Source organism: Triturus cristatus, chromosome 5_2 (genome assembly GCF_964204655.1).
Source record: "Triturus cristatus chromosome 5_2, aTriCri1.1, whole genome shotgun sequence".
Lineage (NCBI taxonomy): Eukaryota > Metazoa > Chordata > Amphibia > Caudata > Salamandridae > Triturus > Triturus cristatus.
In genome coordinates this window covers 622246553-622264101 of record NC_140588.1, presented here as the reverse complement: position 1 = coordinate 622264101, position 17549 = coordinate 622246553, and the positions used below count along the sequence as shown (strand labels likewise).

The 17549-nt window shown below is 49.3% G+C and overlaps 1 long non-coding RNA gene across 1 annotated transcript in view; it reads left to right on the top strand.

Annotated features, from left to right (window-relative positions):
- The first annotated feature begins 2662 nt into the window (after positions 1–2662).
- LOC146829094 (uncharacterized) overlaps positions 2663–17549 on the top strand; it is a 128916-nt gene continuing 114029 nt past the window's right edge. Inside the window, exon 1 of the long non-coding RNA XR_014962190.1 lies at positions 2663–2772. This is a non-coding gene — a long non-coding RNA (uncharacterized LOC146829094). The remainder of the gene's footprint in view (positions 2773–17549) is intronic.

The following is a 17549-nucleotide window of genomic DNA, read 5'->3' as shown; positions in this document are numbered from 1 at the left end:
GTTCCCAGCCCCTTAATGGCCGCCATTATGGACTGCAAAGACGGCTCGGAATCCCCCTGTCGGTCCTCCTGTGCGTCGTCAGACTGCGACGTCGGTTTGGGAATGGCGTATTTGTCCAGCTTGTTGGACTGCACCGTGGAAGCATTTTTGGGTCTCATAGTTGCGGTATGCCGGCCGCCTGTGGGCCTCCAGTGGTGCGAGATCACCCGTCCCTGCGTGCAAGCCCGTTTGAGCGTAGTTCACCGCAGGCTGGCCACCAGATTCCTCTGTAGCTCACTCGTCTACAGGCGTGATTTAGCAGGCATTGGCTTTCACCCTAGATTCGGATGTGCTCAATACGGACCAACAGAGGCAGAGCAACCGCTCCTCTCCCCTGCATGCGTGTTCCAGCCGGAACAAACACCAGGCAGTTGCACCCGCAGCGCGCGCACTCCCAGATCCGTCAATAAGTTTATAGGTCTCCTTCTGCTTGCTCAGCCACGGGTGTTGCAGCTCAGATCCTGGAATCGTGCTCCCCGTGTCAGCGCCGCCCGCAAAACGAGCTACGTCCGTCACGCCGAGGCCGCTGTCTCTCTGCGCCGCTGCTGGTTGTCCAGGCCTCAGGGTGCTGAGATGGGCCGCCCCGAAAGGCCGCGCAGCTGTCCCACTATTCCACGGCTTGCTTAGGTGCCGCCCTTACTCACGGAGTGTGTCGCCTCCAGCACCCCCAAATCGGCATATGATGGGCGCGCGTCTCCCCGGGCCCCGCCACAGTCCACCTGCCGTGATATGGTCAACGCGCTGCTCCGGGCGCTCTCCGCAACACTCCGCCGTGCTTCAGTCCGACGTGTGGACCACAGCATCCGCCCCACGCAGGCCTCTCTCACCGCTATTCAACGCGCGCAGGGTCTTCCGCCACCGTCGGGCCTCGCCAGTCTCTCACCTACTCCGCAGCATACACAGCCATTTGGGCCCTCCGACACGGCACCGTCCAGTCCTCACCTTGCTTGCTTTCTCCGAGATTCACGCCTGGCAGGGTGCAGCGGTCCCGGTACTCCCCGCCTCCTCAATTCACCATCAGCAGGGGCAGCGCGCAACTCTCGCGCCCACACGGCGTCTTCCCTGTCGTGCCCACTCAGAGGCGCCGCGCCTTCTTGGCTCCCGCGAGCTCCCAGCCCAGGGCTAACGGCTTTTTGGGGGATATTCGGGTTCAGTGCAACCTCCGACGTGCAGCTCACCGCTCCGATCCCGCCCAGCCGGATTGTAAACGGATGTTATGGGGGTTTGGAGCCCCAGCTTCGGCGGAGCTTTCCTTTTAGGCGGCCATTGCTGTCGGCGCCAACATCATGACATTTCTTGATATTCAGATGAGTCGTATTTCCAACAGACTAGAAACCACCATTTACCGGAAGCAAACAGACAGAAACAACCTTTTACATTTCAACAGCTTTTATCAACAATCTCTTAAAAATCACTTACCCTACTTGCAACTGTTACATGTTAAGCGCATAGTATCACAACCAGACTCCTGTTCTGAATAAATTGAAATGATGTTGACAAAATTCGCCCAACGTGGTTACCCACAACAGATTCTTGATCAAGCCAAATATCGAAGCACACTAAAGACTCGATCAGAACTATTATAAAAAACTGCTGAACCTGTTCGACAACGACCAGTAGTAGTATCAAAATCTTCGACTATGAGTGATCGCTTCAAAAAACCATTAAGAAACATTAGCCCATATTAGCCCTGGAACCCGATTTCAAGGGTCTATTTGTAGAGAAACCTATCTTCGCATGTAAGAGAGGCAAGAACTTGAAAGAACTACTCACTCAACCCACAAGTGAGACACATTCCATCACATATAAAGGGACTAGACCATGCTACAACTGTAGCAACTGCAATAACATTATCACCGGCGCATGTATCAATCATCCTATGAAAGGTACGAAAATCAACCTTAAAGTCAATGCCACGTGCAATACCACCAATGTTATTTATTTACTTAAGTGCCCCTGTGGTTTTGTCTAAGTGGGGAAAACTGAGAGAAGAATCAAGACCAGAATATTGGAACACAAAAGTAACATTCGAACTAAGAACGCAAAACCTGCGGTAGCCACCCATTTTGTTGAACATCAACATAACATCAGCCAACTAAAATTCATGGTCTTTGAGATAGTCAAAGAAACTGAAGGAAGAGACATTCACAACTCTTTACTCCAAAGGGAAAATCATTGGATTACATTTCTGAACTCTATGAAGCCTCATGAACTCAATGACCTTGATGGAGTTTCTGTGTTATCTGTAACCCTCATTTCTCTTTGTACAATGTTGAAGAGCCTTTATGTTCGACCTGATACATCATTTTCTCACTTTATCTTTCACCCTTCGTTTCCACTTATGGCTTACACTTTCTACCTTTCCCATTCATACATCTTTCCTTTTACTTTGTTTATGTTGTTTTAGTTTTCTTATTTTATTTTCTTACATCTTTTTCACCTTCAACTGATTTTCCTCATTGGTATCCCAGTCTTTTTTTCACATTTTTTCACATGTGCATCACTCCAATTAATTTTCACATGATCATGTGTTTATCTGCCACATCACACATTGCGCCTATCTTTTCTTTACCGGCTGGTTAACTTTTCCCCATACTCAACATGGCGCCCACCGCCCTCAATTTAACCGGTCCTCTTTCACTAACCATGACACTGTTTTCATAAGACGGAGGCGTTCTCCGTCCTCGTTTTGAAACTCGGTGAACTTGGCAGTAAACAGCGCATTTTCTACAAGTAAGTACACAGAGACACCAGATTGTCTTCTTCACCGCCCATTATATTATTCACTATTTGTGCACGTTCGATTCACATTCACGATTCTCATGGGCTTGCCAGTCCATGAACTGTTTCACTTAATTATTCACAGCTTCATTTGAACGCTTTTTTTCAATAAGACTATCAGCATTATTCTTCTTGTTTATTCACTCACATTCACGACGCTATATATAGCCGCTTGTCACAATTTTCTTCGATACTAACACACACGCCTTCCGCTATCAGGGTTTTCGCCCGAACCATGCACTACGTTCGTGACTTTTAAGTATTCTATTCTCCCCCAAGGTCCACCGTTTTTATATAGTCTCTCCATCTATACGTGTGAATAACGCATTTGCTTTTTCTAATTCTTCAATTTCTTTTGCCCTATATGTTCTCACTTTAAGGCTCTTTCACCATCCATACAGACGTGCAATTGTCTAAACACTTTGTGTTTTTCTTGGTTTCCCCCTGATTCATTCCTTTATATTTGTTCTGGAGCTGTGTCCCCTGATGAAGGTCTGTAATGGACCGAAATGCATTGGGCAAGGTTCACTGAAATAATGGATTCATATTTTGGATACCTATTGGAATAATTCCTCATGATATGAATAGATAATATCATTGGACTAACATATAGTCTAGCGGCTATTTTCGTTCAACACATAAAGGATTGTGTACTGATCCTACAAACACATACCCTACTCGGGCTTTATGCTGTGCTCAGGGGGACGTCCCCTATTTTAGGAGACGCTACTTACAGGACACAAGGTTACCCCATTGACTCTTTCAGTTTCACAGACAGGGCAGTTCCTAGTTGAAGTGCACATGGGTGTGGCCTGCATGTTGCAAGATCCAAATATTCGTGGTCCAAACCACAACATGCTGAGGCGAGGGCCGATCAATGAAGTGCCCTCTGCAGATAAACAATACAAAACCGCAGACCTGGTTCTGCAACAGGAAGTAATAACATTAAGAGACAAGTTCAATAGCAAAGGACATCACCTATCAAAAATTAAGAAACCTGCCAACACTGTTTGACACACATGCAGGAAAACGATGCCAGAAGCACAAGGGACAGCACAAGCTGCCCCATTGATGGCAGTGCCAACAGCACTACCACCGCTACACTGAGGAGCAGCATAAGGTGCCCATACTGGGTAGACACACAAGTGCAAGGAACCAAGAGGGTGATTTAATGTAAGATGGAATGCCCATCACAGGTAATGCAGCTAAGCGCTATATCACTCACCTGTACTACTCAGACAAGGGGTAACTGTGGACACAGAGTGAAGGTGTTCGGTCCAATAGTGTTTTCCCATGAGTTTGGGATAACCTTTACACTAGAATCAGTAATCCTTGTAAATCTTGAGGGGGAGAGTGAAGAAGGAAAAGAGATAGAGATAGATCGATATAGAGAGAGAGAGCTGAAGAAAGGGTGTTACAAAATGATTATAACAATATGAATATTATGGTACACGCAAATGTTCGTTTATAACATGCTGTAAGGTGGGCTCGACCCTGCACCCCGGCATGCTGTAACATAAATAGCTGCAGGCAGTTCACAAACCTGCCTTCTCTCCTCTGGAAGGATTAATGTGTCCAGTGAAAGAGGGGTGCACTATAAACACAAACAAGGCATGTACAATGATGGTTTCTGCAATGATCTGACAGCAACGTGCTTGTCGTGTTGCTGACACAATTTTACACGAGCAAGCGAGGGCTGGAGTATGACTGCTGGATTGTAAGCCCGAGACAGAGAGCAAGTAATGTAGGACTGTAATACTATTATAAGACCACTGCACGAGCGCACTTTTGAAAACACTGCACCGGTAACAACATGTCCATGCTGATATCCACGTCTGAACGCACACTCTTCTGAGACAAAGCACACATTCACCAGCAGGCATAGGTTCCCCTGACCACTAGAGCAGAGAGGACAGGGGCGCGTCCAAAGACCAGGAGCATCCACCCAAGGGCGGGAGTATTTCTTCTTTGCACGTCATTCTATCGGATGAGTAGTGTACATGTGCCGGGCAGCTGCAACTGTGATCCGACCCAGAGGAGGGGTGATAGTACAAATTTCGGGAGAGGATTAATTCTTCCAGCAATAGGTAGAGTGGAGATGGCTCTAGGAAGGGGTGAGAGAAGAACAAAGTCTCGTTATCAAGAACATTGTCTTTTAAGGACCTGTGAAGTACTCGGGTGCGGTTGCAATAGGACGGGCGGCAGACCAGCCAGCCCACAGCAGCTCAAAAACTGTCTGTGTGTGCCCGGGAGCTGCTGTCTCGTCCCGGGCCGACACACACGACGGGGTTAGGGGGCGGAGGGCCGAAGCTCTTTGAGCCCAATGGGCGCTGCACCCAGCGTGTGGCCCTAGACTGGCACAACAAGGACATTTCTAGCTCCAAGGGCAGCCAGTCTGTGACCTGACGCACCCAACGCTCAACTTTCTAGCTAGCTATCCTTCCAGCTGTGGTGAGACACGGTTGATTTATTAATCCGCCCAGCATTTAATTGTTGAAATTATGCTCCTGATGCCGCCACGACTAAAATTACTGAAGAAAATCTGTGGTATGAATCTTCCAAACGACCATCTCTCAGCATCCGTACACGCGGCTGATGACCCCCGAAGAGATATTCTAAAAGCTTTTCTGTCTAATGTGTGCTCGGCCATTGAGCACAGACATGACATTTCTAACACTTTAATAGACAAAAAAACTATGGGGCATATCTACAAGGCGGCGATATAAAATTATCGCTGCTTTTGCGGCCGTTTTCAGCCGATAAGCGGAGATCATTTTATCGCTATATTAGCAAGGTCACGCTATCGCGTGAAACCTTGCCTTAGCGCCTGAATTCCTAACACCCATCTATGCATCTCTAATGAGATGCAAAGTGGGCGTTCCTCCCCAGGATAATGGGAGAAATGTCGAAAAGTGACATTTCTCCTATTATCAAGCCTCACGCAAAGCAGCATAGCGACAAGAAAAGTAGCTATAACCTCAGTTATCGCTACTTTCCTTACGCCTGCTTTGTAACTGACTTCGCCATGATATCCCATGGAAGGTGGATATCATGGCTAAGTATGTGAGGCCCTATCAGCAAGCTATCGCCAAACTTCGTGGGATTATCGCTGGGTTTCCAGCGATAATCTCACGTTTGGCAGTTAGCGCTAGGATTTTTATCGCTTTTGAGATAAGCGTTGCTAATAGCACGCTATCTCAGCGATAAAAATCCACGCTAGCCGGCGATAATTATCCTAGCTCTAAGTGTGCTTAGCGATAATTATCGCCGGTTGTTGCTGATATGCCCCTAAGAACTTTCAATCAACCACCCTCACTGAATGGCTTGCTATTACATGCAATTTAAACAGCAGCCTGCACCAGTACTTAATTTGTGTAAGCATTTTTCCAGGGGGGGCTAACCTGACAAATGAAGGGGCGTGGCTAATGTTAATCAATAGGGGCGGGGCTAAAATGGCAGACAATCAGGATGGGTAATGCTCAGGCCAAGCTGAGAAAAACAAGCATTGGCATAGCCAAGAGGTCTCGCCTTTGGGACCTTATAAGTATTTAGTTCTGCAGCAGGTCCCAAAGGCGAGACCTATTGGCTATGCCAATGCTTGTTGTTATATCTGGGCATGTTGAGAGGCTAGGGGACTGGGTCTCGATGTCGGGTTGGGAGCACAGCAATGACCTACTCAATTTGAATGCGTAGGTAATACAACCGGAGGGGTGAAATGAAAGGTTCACTACCAGGAATAACAAGAAGGTAGAAAGTTAGGCTGGTTAGAAAGGTAAGGAGGGGTAGAGGCAGGCATGGTGGTGAAGGGAGAAACAGATGCATGCTAGGAGAGCGCTGTGAGGGAGGGAGGCGAAATGGGAAGAGGCACTGAAAGGTGGGTCGGGTAAAGACCGTAGTGAGGCAAACAGAAGGGTAGCGAGGGGTGAAGGGTAGACAAAGATGTGAGGTGTAGAAGAAAAAGTTTCAGGAGTAGAGGCAGGTAAATCAAAGCTGGAGAGGGGAGAATAACGCAGTCTTAGAACGTGAGAGGGCCAGGTAGAGAGAGGGAGAGGTGTGTCTGAGACAGGTAGAGACAGATGAGGATGAGGGAATAATAAAGTGAGGTAGACAGGTGAGGTAGAGGGGTGCGTTGATATAAAGGAAGTGCAGAGATGTGTCAGAGAGATGTTACGGAAGAGGAAAAGAAGTAGAGGTATTGAGAAAGGAGTAAGGTACTAAAAGAAGTAAGGGGTGAACAGAGGTAGAACGAGTGGAAGGGGAGAGAACACGTAGAAGATGAATGGCAGGGTAAAGTGAGCGATTAGGCAGTGAGTCTGAGGTGTGGGATACAGAGGGATATGTGGCAGTGAGCGCGAGGTGCGGGGTACAGAGGGATATGTTGTGGCAGTGAGCACGAGGTGTGGGGTACAGAGGGATATGTTGTGGCAGTGAGCGCAAGGTGTGGGGTACAGAGGGATATAAGGCACTGAGCGGGGGGAGTGGGACAGGGGGATATGAGGCAGTGAAACACAGGGTCGGGACGTCCTGCCAGACATGATAGGGTGCATACTGGCAGATAGATATGCTATTGATAAGAGTCTGTGTACGTTTTAGTGGGATCTGAAATCCGGGCTATGCTGCAACCTCAATTTTTGACTTGGGAGGATAATGCATCGACTCCCCCCAGAACTTCATTCAGAAGACCCCTTGCTCTCAGGCTACACAGTGTTAAAAGGAGGTCTTGGTGTCCAGACCTAACCACTCGTGCTTGTGGTGCGCAGCTCAAACTGGCCATTGTCATTCTGTTTGTGATAATCAGCCACAGACAGAATGACAATGGGCGGGAGGGGCTGCGAGGAGGAGTGCTAGGCGCCCCATCAGGGAGTTGAGGCCTCTGGCAGGGAACACCTCTACTCCCTGCAGGGCCCGGAATTACGGACAAAAGGCGTCCGTAAAAACATGGATGGCCACAGGGGGGCGCCCCAGGGGGGCAAGCGCCCCTCCTTGGCCCACCCGCGGACGCCCATGTGTGTAAGAGTGAGTGCTGGTGACCAAAGCTCTGCTCAGAAGCACGCTGCCAGCACTATTAAATGTCTGCGCGCGAATACCAAGGCTGTGCGGTCTCTTAAATTCAACTCATGCATCTTTATTCCACTGTGAGACACGCCCTGCCCCTTGATTTCACTCCTAGAAGTTCCTGTTGTCTCCCTTCATGTCAGTGGTTTTTCCGTCTTTCTCTTTCTTTCTCCTATATATGTTTTCCCCCTCCTGCTAAATGACTGATGAGGACTGATAAGTGCTCATCCCTATAAAACAGTGCTGGTGCTCCCCACTGGCAAAAAGTTCAAGTTCAGCACTGGCCTGCACAACGTCCTGTTACTGCATTCCCCACAGAAAGAATGAGCTAGTATTTATAAAGCAGAACTGAGACCACATAGGTATCCTGGCTGTTGCCTCCTAGAAAAGCCTGTTCGATGCCTTTGCCATAACAGAAATTATACAAAGAAGGGGCTAGTTTGTAAAGAAGAGCAGATCTTCATGTGCTCTTCGGGAAGGCGGGAGGCTGTTCCAGAGTTGAGCGGCCCTGACTGAGAAAGTTTGAGTAAATGTTAGGAGCAGGGCTGGACTGGCCGTAGCAGGCAGAGCCTAGCAGAAGAGCATTACAATTATCAAGTCTGCTCAGGATCATACTGTGCTCCACCAGTGCTCTTACCGACGATGGAAGAAAAGGCAAAACTTTCCAGAGATAGCGAAGCAGGGCAAAACAAATCGCGGCAGTCTTACTAACATGGACGTCTAGAGAGAGATTGTTATCGAAATAAACCCCTAAGGTGCGTACTCCAGACGATGCTTAAGGGCTACCATTCATTCAAGGCCAAAAGTTAGAACGTAGCCCAGCTGCTGGCTTACCCGTGGAACAGCACAGAATTTCCATTTTGTCTTCATAAAACTTCAAGGAGTTGTTGCTCAACCAGATTGAGATGTCTCGCAAACATTTATGAAACGTATCCAGTAACTCTAGCTGCTAGTTATCCATGGTAAGAATCAACTATCATCCGTGTAATCGATGTGCTAATGTCATATGATCTGGAGAGAGCTGCAATAAGGTGCATGTTAGAAATGGGGGTCTCTAGTTGGCAGAGGTAGGTACCTTTGACAAAATAGGGACCCTTGCTTCTAGTCAGGATAAGGGGGATACACACTTTAGATAACCCCTGCTCACCCCCTTGGTAGCTTGGCACGAGCAGACAGGCTTATCCCAAAGGCAATGTGTAAAGTATTTGTACCAACACTCACAGTGACACAGTGAAAACACCACAAATGGACACCACACCAGTTTAGAAAAATAAAATATCTTTATCTAAACTAAACAAGACCAAAATGACAAAATTCCAACATGCAGATACTCAGTAGAATGTCTTTAAAAAGGGTTGTTGCAAAAATAAACTTGTAGGTGATAAATGCAACACTTTAATCTCAAAATACCTAGGATGCGTAACACAAAACAAACAAAAGGGGTGCAGAGAAGGCGATGCGTCGATTCTTCCTGCGCTCCGGTTCTGATGTGGCAAGATGGCGCCTTGATGCGTTGCGACGATCCGGTGCGATGCGACAACGTGGAGGCGATGCGTGAACTCCGGACGGCCGTGCGGCGAACTCTGTGGTTTTCTGAGCCGCGACAGGCCCTGCAACACGCTTCTCCGGTGATGCAACGACACCCTCGGCAGCTGCGACACGCTTCTCCGATGTTGCGGCGGCAATCAGCGGCGGTGCACTTCCTCAGCGTTGCGACGGCCCTGCGACACGCTTCTCCGGTGATGCGACGGCACCTTCTGTGGCGTTGCGACGATCCGGTGCGATGCGACAACGTGGAGGCGATGCGTGAACTTCGGACGGCCGTGCGGCGAACTCTGTGGTTTTCTGAGCTGCGACAGGCCCTGCAACACGCTTCTCCGGTGATGCAACGACACCCTCGGCAGCTGCGACACGCTTCTCCGATGTTGCGGCGGCAATCAGCGGCGGCGCACTTCCTCAGCGTTGCGACGGCCCTGCAAAACACTTCTCTGGTGGTGCAACGGCGAACAGCAACAGCGGCGATGCACTTCCTCGATGATGCGACAGTGGCTGCTGCAGTGGCGTCACACTTCTCTCTCGTTGCGTCGCGCTTCCAGCTCCCAACAGCAAAAAGGCCTCACACACAGTTAAAGGCCCTCCTGGAAGACTGGAACTCCCAGCAAGGAGAAGGCTCTAGGAAGGGGTGAGAGAAGAACAAAGTTCGTTATCAAGAACATTGTCTTTTAAGGACCTGTGAAGTACTCGGGTGCGGTTGCAATAGGACGGGCGGCAGACCAGCCAGCCCACAGCAGCTCAAAAACTGTCTGTGTGTGCCCGGGAGCTGCTGTCTCGTCCCGGGCCGACACACACGACGGGGTTAGGGGGCGGAGGGCCGAAGCCCTTTGAGCCCAATGGGCGCTGCACCCAGCGTGGGGCCCTAGACTGGCACAACAAGGAGATTTCTAGCACCAAGGGCAGCCAGTCTGTGACCTGACGCACCCAACGCTCAACTTTCTAGCTAGCTATCCTTCCAGCTGTGGTGAGACACAGTTGATTTATTAATCCGCCCAGCATTTAATTTTTGAAATTATGCTCCTGATGCCGCCACGACTAAAATTACTGAAGAAAATCTGTGGTATGAATCTTCCAAACGACCATCTCTCAGCATCCGTACACGCGGCTGATGACCCCCGAAGAGATATTCTAAAAGCTTTTCTGTCTAATGTGTGCTCGGCCATTGAGCACAGACATGACATTTCTAACACTTTAATAGACAAAAAAACTATGGGGCATATCTACAAGGCGGCGATATAAAATTATCGCTGCTTTTGCGGCCGTTTTCAGCCGATAAGCGGAGATCATTTTATCGCTATATTAGCAAGGTCACGCTATCGCGTGAAACCTTGCCTTAGCGCCTGAATTCCTAACGCCCATCTTTGCATCTCTAATTAGATGCAAAGTGGGCGTTCCTCCCCAGGATAATGGGAGAAATGTCGCTAAGTGACATTTCTCCTATTATCAAGCCTCACGCAAAGCAGCATAGCGACAAGAAAAGTAGCTATAACCTCAGTTATCGCTACTTTCCTTACGCCTGCTTTGAAACTGACTTAGCCATGATATCCCATGGAAGGTGGATATCATGGCTAAGTATGTGAGGCCCTATCAGCAAGCTATCGCCAAACTTTGTGGGATTATCGCTGGGTTTCCAGCGATACTCTCACGTTTGGCAGTTAGCGCTAGGATTTTTATCGCTTTTGAGATAAGCGTTGCTAATAGCACGCTATCTCAGCGATAAAAATCCACGCTAGCCGGCGATAATTATCCTAGCTCTAAGTGTGCTTAGCGATAATTATCGCCGGTTGTTGCTGATATGCCCCTAAGAACTTTCAATCAACCACCCTCACTGAATGGCTTGCTATTACATGCAATTTAAACAGCAGCCTGCACCAGTACTTAATTTGTGTAAGCATTTTTCCAGGGGGGGCTAACCTGACAAATGAAGGGGCGTGGCTAATGTTAATCAATAGGGGCGGGGCTAAAATGGCAGACAATCAGGATGGGTAATGCTCAGGCCAAGCTGAGAAAAACAAGCATTGGCATAGCCAAGAGGTCTCGCCTTTGGGACCTTATAAGTATTTAGTTCTGCAGCAGGTCCCAAAGGCGAGACCTATTGGCTATGCGAATGCTTGTTGTTATATCTGGGCATGTTGAGAGGCTAGGGGACTGGGTCTCGATGTCGGGTTGGGAGCACAGCAATGACCTACTCAATTTGAATGCGTAGGTAATACAACTGGAGGGGTGAAATGAAAAGTTCACTGCCAGGAATAACAAGAAGGTAGAAAGTAAGGCTGGTTATCTTATCTTATCTTAATGTTTTGGTGAAGCGCTACAGCTGCCCCGGCAATGAGGCGTCCCGGCGCTGAAACCCAGATCCGATCCTGAGCTAAAGGGTCCGAGGACAGAGGAAAGTTACAGGCAAGGGAATAGAAGAGTTTTCACTGCCTTCCGAAAAGCAGATAGGTTGTCTATCGCGCGAATATGATGTGGTAGTTCGTTCCACATCTTGGCTCCCAGGAACCTAAAGGAGCGTCCACCCATGCGGCAGAGTTTTATGCGTGGGACGCAGAGAAGGTTTTGGTTGGAAGATCTTAGGTTCCGTGACGGCGCATAGGGAGTGAGAAGGGGTTGAAGCAGAGGGGGAGTGTTAAGTTTGAGAATTTTGAAGGTCATGATGAGGGTCTTAAACTTGATTCTGGAGTCAACCGGAAGCCAATGCAGTTTACTGATGGTTGCTCTGGCTGAGCATCTGCGGGGAAGGCCGACCAGAGTTCTAGCGGCCGAGTTCTGCACGCGTTGGAGTCGTGCTAACTCACATTTGTTGGCGCCAAGAAGGAGTACATTGGCATAGTCTAGACGCGAGAGGATGGTGGCTTGGATGATGAGTTGGCGGGTCTTTGCGTCAAAGAAGTCTAGTATGTGGCTAAGGCTTCTCAGTAAGCCAATGCAGGTGCCGGCAACTTTCTTGGTGTGAGCTCGAAAGTTGAGTGAGTCGTCCATCCAGACACCCAAGTTTTTCACTAGGGTTTTGGGGGGAGGGATGGTACCAAGTGAGGATGGCCACCAGTGCTCATTCCAAAGGCTGGTGTTTTTGCCAAGGAGAAGCACCTCTGTTTTTCCGCCGTTGAGTTGTAAACAGTTTGTGGTCATCCATTGGGCGACCGCAGAGAGTCCGTTTTTGAAATTAGAGGAACGGTTGGAAGGTCCGTCTGAGAAGGCGATGACCAGTTGTGTATCGTCAGCGTACGATACCAATGTCAAGCCCCATTCTTTGGCTACTGCCGCTAGAGGCTGAACATAAAGATTAAAAAGAGAGGGGCTTAGCGCAGAGCCCTGCGGGACTCCCTGTTCAATAGGGTGGGGTTTAGATAGAAAAGGGGGGGCAGAGACTCGGAAGGACCTGTTTTCGGGGAAGGATCTGAACCACTCCAAGGCATGGCCCGTTACTCCAAAGGTCTCCAGACGTTTAAGAAGGATGACATGGGATACCGTGTCAAAGGCCGCGCTGAGATCCAGAAGGATCAGCGCAGCACCTTGACCGGCATCCAAGATCGTCCGGAGGTGCTCTGTGGTGGCTAAAAGAGCAGACTCAGTGCTATGGCCTGGTCTGAACCCATTTTGTGATGGGTCCAGGATGTTGTTTTTGACCATATGTTGGGATAGAGCGCTGTTAACATGCGCTTCAGCGAGTTTGGAGAGCCATGGAAACAGGGAGATTGGACGAAAGTTCTCCGGTTTAGATGGATCTAGGGTGGGTTTCTTGATGATAGGCGAAACCCACGCTTGCTTCCAGGCAGATGGTACACACGCTGAAGTAAAGGAGAGGTTCAGGATGGCGGTTAACGCTGGTAGGAAGAAGTCGATTGAATCTAGGAATTGAGACGGGCGCATAGGGTCTGCGGGGGAGCCAGATTTGATTTTATTGCAAAGTTTAATAAGAGTGTCTTTGGAAATTTCTGGGATGTGGGTCAAGGTCGAGTAGCTAAGAGAAGCGGAGGGATAGCTGATGGTATTAGGGTCATGCTGGGGGAAGGAGGTGTAGATTTTCTGCACTTTGTCAACGAAGAACTTAGCAAGTTCTTCGCACTGTTGCTCAGAGGAGATCATAGGGGGGGGGTGTTTTGCTGCTCTGTAGTTCTTGTACGAGTTTGAAAATTTCTTTCGCGGGGGTGGGACTAGTTTCAATTTTGTCGGCGTAGAAGGCGGTCCGCGCAGCACGGATGGCTTTATGATACGTTTTTTGTAGCAGAAGGTATTTAGTTTTGTCTTCTTTATTGTATTCCCTACGCCAAAGGCGTTCTGCCTTTTTACACTCTTTTCGTAGATTTTTGAGTGTGTCGTTGTACCAGGGGTTCGATGGCGAGTTACGACCTTTTGTCCATTTAGCAGGGATAAGACTGTCTAGTCCGCCCGTAATCCACTCGTGAAACGAGCTGTAGATAGTGTTGATGTCAGCGTTAGAGTCAGGGTGAAAATCCCCTAATGTCTTGTGTAGGTCATCATGAGACAGTTTATGCCACGGTCTTTTTAAACGGCTGGTCGGTGCCGTGTTGTGCCTGCTTTTGTTGACCGGAATGGCTAATTTAATAAGGGAATGATCTGTCCATCCCATAGGAAGGGGTGGTTCTGAGGTGAGTTCTTCTAAGTTGGAGAAGACTGGGTCTAGGATGTGGCCGGCTAAGTGAGTTGAAGTGGAGATGAAGGGGTTGAGTTGCAGTGCAGAGAGATCTGCAAGGAGCGTATTGATCGTGAAGTCATTAAGTAGATCGAAGTGGAGATTAAGGTCTCCCAGAATGGTGAAATTGGGGTTTTTGGTGATTAAAGAGGTTGTTGAGTCAAGGAGGGCCTCAATGAATTTTGAGGAGGGGCCAGGTGGGCGGTAGATGTAGAGACCCGACACGGTGAAGTTGGGAGTTATGGTAATTTTGAAGTTGGCGCATTCAGAGTCTACCAGATTTTCCCTGACAAAAGAACAAGAGAGCGTTTTTTTGTGGATTATAGCGAGACCGCCTCCTCTACCCTTTCTGTTAATGGCCGACATCCGGTAGTCGTCTGGTAGAGTAAGATTGGGAATGGTGGAGGTGCCATCGCAAAGCCATGTTTCGCAGAGGAAGAGGATGTCTGGATTTTCATCCAGTATTAGAGTGTTAACCTCTAGGTGGTGTTTAACTAGTGATCTGACATTGAGGTGGAGTATCGTGATGGAGGTGGTTATGTCCGGACCTAGAAACTGTCGGACGGCGTGGGGTTTGATGGTGGAGAAACTGCAGGTTTGGCATTGTAGGCAGGTAAGACCAGGCTTACCTGTAATGTTTACGCAGGATCTTCCGGGGTTCCAGCTATGAAGCGTCTTACTGTCATAGGCAAGGAATGGTGATGATATTTGGCCAGGGGGTCTGGCGAGAGGCGATGACTTGGCGATGACGGGCGCAGACGGGCTTGCCTTAGGCGCGCCTTCGGCGCGCAAACGGCGCTCCCGCTGCGCTCGTCCGCTGCGCTTCCTATACAGGCACATATCAAGGGAGGGAGGGGGCGTGGCCTGAAGGGGGCGGAGTCAGCGCGCACGCCTGGGAGATTGGCGGCAGCTGAGAAGCGCGAGGTGGGCGCGTCAGCTCAAGGGCAGCTGTGCGCTGAAGCAATGAGGCGCTTAGGTGAGTGTTGTAATCTTTAAAAAACACAGAAAACAGTGACACCACACAAAGCAAGGAAATAGTGGGACTATTCAATTTTAAAATTTTTCGAGTACCTCCAGCTCCCGTCTTCCGCCTCAGGACTGGGTCAAAGGTTTGTTTGTTGCCGCTGGGAGTCAGCGGTTTAAGTATGGCCAGCAGGGGGCGTGGCCTGAAGGGGGCGGAGTCAGCGCGCACGCCTGGGAGATTGGCGGCAGCTGAGAAGCGCGAGGTGGGCGCGTCAGCTCAAGGGCAGCTGTGCGCTGAAGCAATGAGGCGCTTAGGTGAGTGTTGTAATCTTTAAAAAACACAGAAAACAGTGACACCACACAAAGCAAGGAAATAGTGGGACTATTCAATTTTAAAATTTTTCGAGTACCTCCAGCTCCCGGCTTCCGCCTCAGGACTGGGTCAAAGGTTTGTTAGAAAGGTAAGGAGGGGTAGAGGCAGGCATGGTGGTGAGGGGAGAAACAGATGCATGCTAGGAGAGCCGTGTGAGAGAGGGAGGCGAAATGGGAAGAGGCACTGAAAGGTGGGTCGGGTAAAGACCGTAGTGAGACATACAGAAGGGTAGCGAGGGGTGAAGGGTAGACAAAGATGTGAGGTGTAGAAGAAAAAGATTCAGTAGCAGAGGCAGGTAAATCAAAGCTGGAGAGGGGAGAATAACGCAGTCTTAGAACGTGAGAGGGCCAGGTAGAGAGAGGGAGAGGTGTGTCTGAGACAGGTAGAGACAGATGAGGATGAGGGAATAATAAAGTGAGGTAGACAGGTGAGGTAGAGGGGTGCGTTGATATAAAGGAAGTGCAGAGATGTGTCAGAGAGATGTTACGGAAGAGGAAAAGAAGTAGAGGTATTGAGAAAGGAGTAAGGTACTAAAAGAAGTAAGGGGTGAACAGAGGTAGAACGAGTGGAAGGGGAGAGAACACATAGAAGATGAATGGCAGGGTAAAGCGAGCGATTAGGCAGTGAGTCTGAGCTGTGGGATACAGAGGGATATGTGGCAGTGAGCGCGAGGTGCGGGGTACAGAGGGATATGTTGTGGCAGTGAGCACGAGGTGTGGGGTACAGAGGGATATGTTGTGGCAGTGAGCGCAAGGTGTGGGGTACAGAGGGATATAAGGCACTGAGCGGGGGGAGTGGGACAGGGGGATATGAGGCAGTGAAACACAGGGTCGGGACGTCCTGCCAGACATGATAGGGTGCATACTGGCAGATAGATATGCTATTGATAAGAGTCTGTGTACGTTTTAGTGGGATCTGAAATCCGGGCTATGCTGCAACCTCAATTTTTGACTTGGGAGGATAATGCATCGACTCCCCCCAGAACTTCATTCAGAAGACCCCTTGCTCTCAGGCTACACAGTGTTAAAAGGAGGTCTTGGTGTCCAGACCTAACCACTCGTGCTTGTGGTGCGCAGCTCAAACTGGCCATTGTCATTCTGTTTGTGATAATCAGCCACAGACAGAATGACAATGGGCGGGAGGGGCTGCGAGGAGGAGTGCTAGGCGCCCCATCAGGGAGTTGAGGCCTCTGGCAGGGAACACCTCTACTCCCTGCAGGGCCCGGAATTACGGACAAAAGGCGTCCGTAAAAACATGGATGGCCGCAGGGGGGCGCTTCAGGGGGGCAAGCGCCCCTCCTTGGCCCACCCGCGGACGCCCATGTGTGTAAGAGTGAGTGCTGGTGACCAAAGCTCTGCTCAGAAGCACGCTGCCAGCACTATTAAATGTCTGCGCGCGAATACCAAGGCTGTGCGGTCTCTTAAATTCAACTCATGCATCTTTATTCCACTGTGAGACACGCCCTGCCCCTTGATTTCACGCCTAGAAGTTCCTGTTGTCTCCCTTCATGTCAGTGTTTTTTCCGTCTTTCTCTTTCTTTCTCCTCTATATGTTTTCCCCCTCCTGCTAAATGACTGATGAGGACTGATAAGTGCTCATCCCTATAAAACAGTGCTGGTGCTCCCCACTGGCAACAAGTTCAAGTTCAGCACTGGCCTGCACAACGTCCTGTTACTGCATTCCCCACAGAAAGAATGAGCTAGTATTTATAAAGCAGAACTGAGACCACATAGGTATCCTGGCAGTTGCCTCCTAGAAAAGCCTGTTCGATGCCTTTGCCATAACAGAAATTATACAAAGAAGGGGCTAGTTTGTAAAGAAGAGCAGATCTTCATGTGCTCTTCGGGAAGGCGGGAGGCTGTTCCAGAGTTGAGCGGCCCTGACTGAGAAAGTTTGAGTAAATGTTAGGAGCAGGGCTGGACTGGCCGTAGCAGGCAGAGCCTAGCAGAAGAGCATTACAATTATCAAGTCTGCTCAGGATCGTACTGTGCTCCACCAGTGCTCTTACCGACGATGGAAGAAAAGGCAAAACTTTCCAGAGATAGCGAAGCAGGGCAAAACAAATCGCGGCAGTCTTACTAACATGGACGTCTAGAGAGAGGTTATCGAAATAAACCCCTAAGGTGC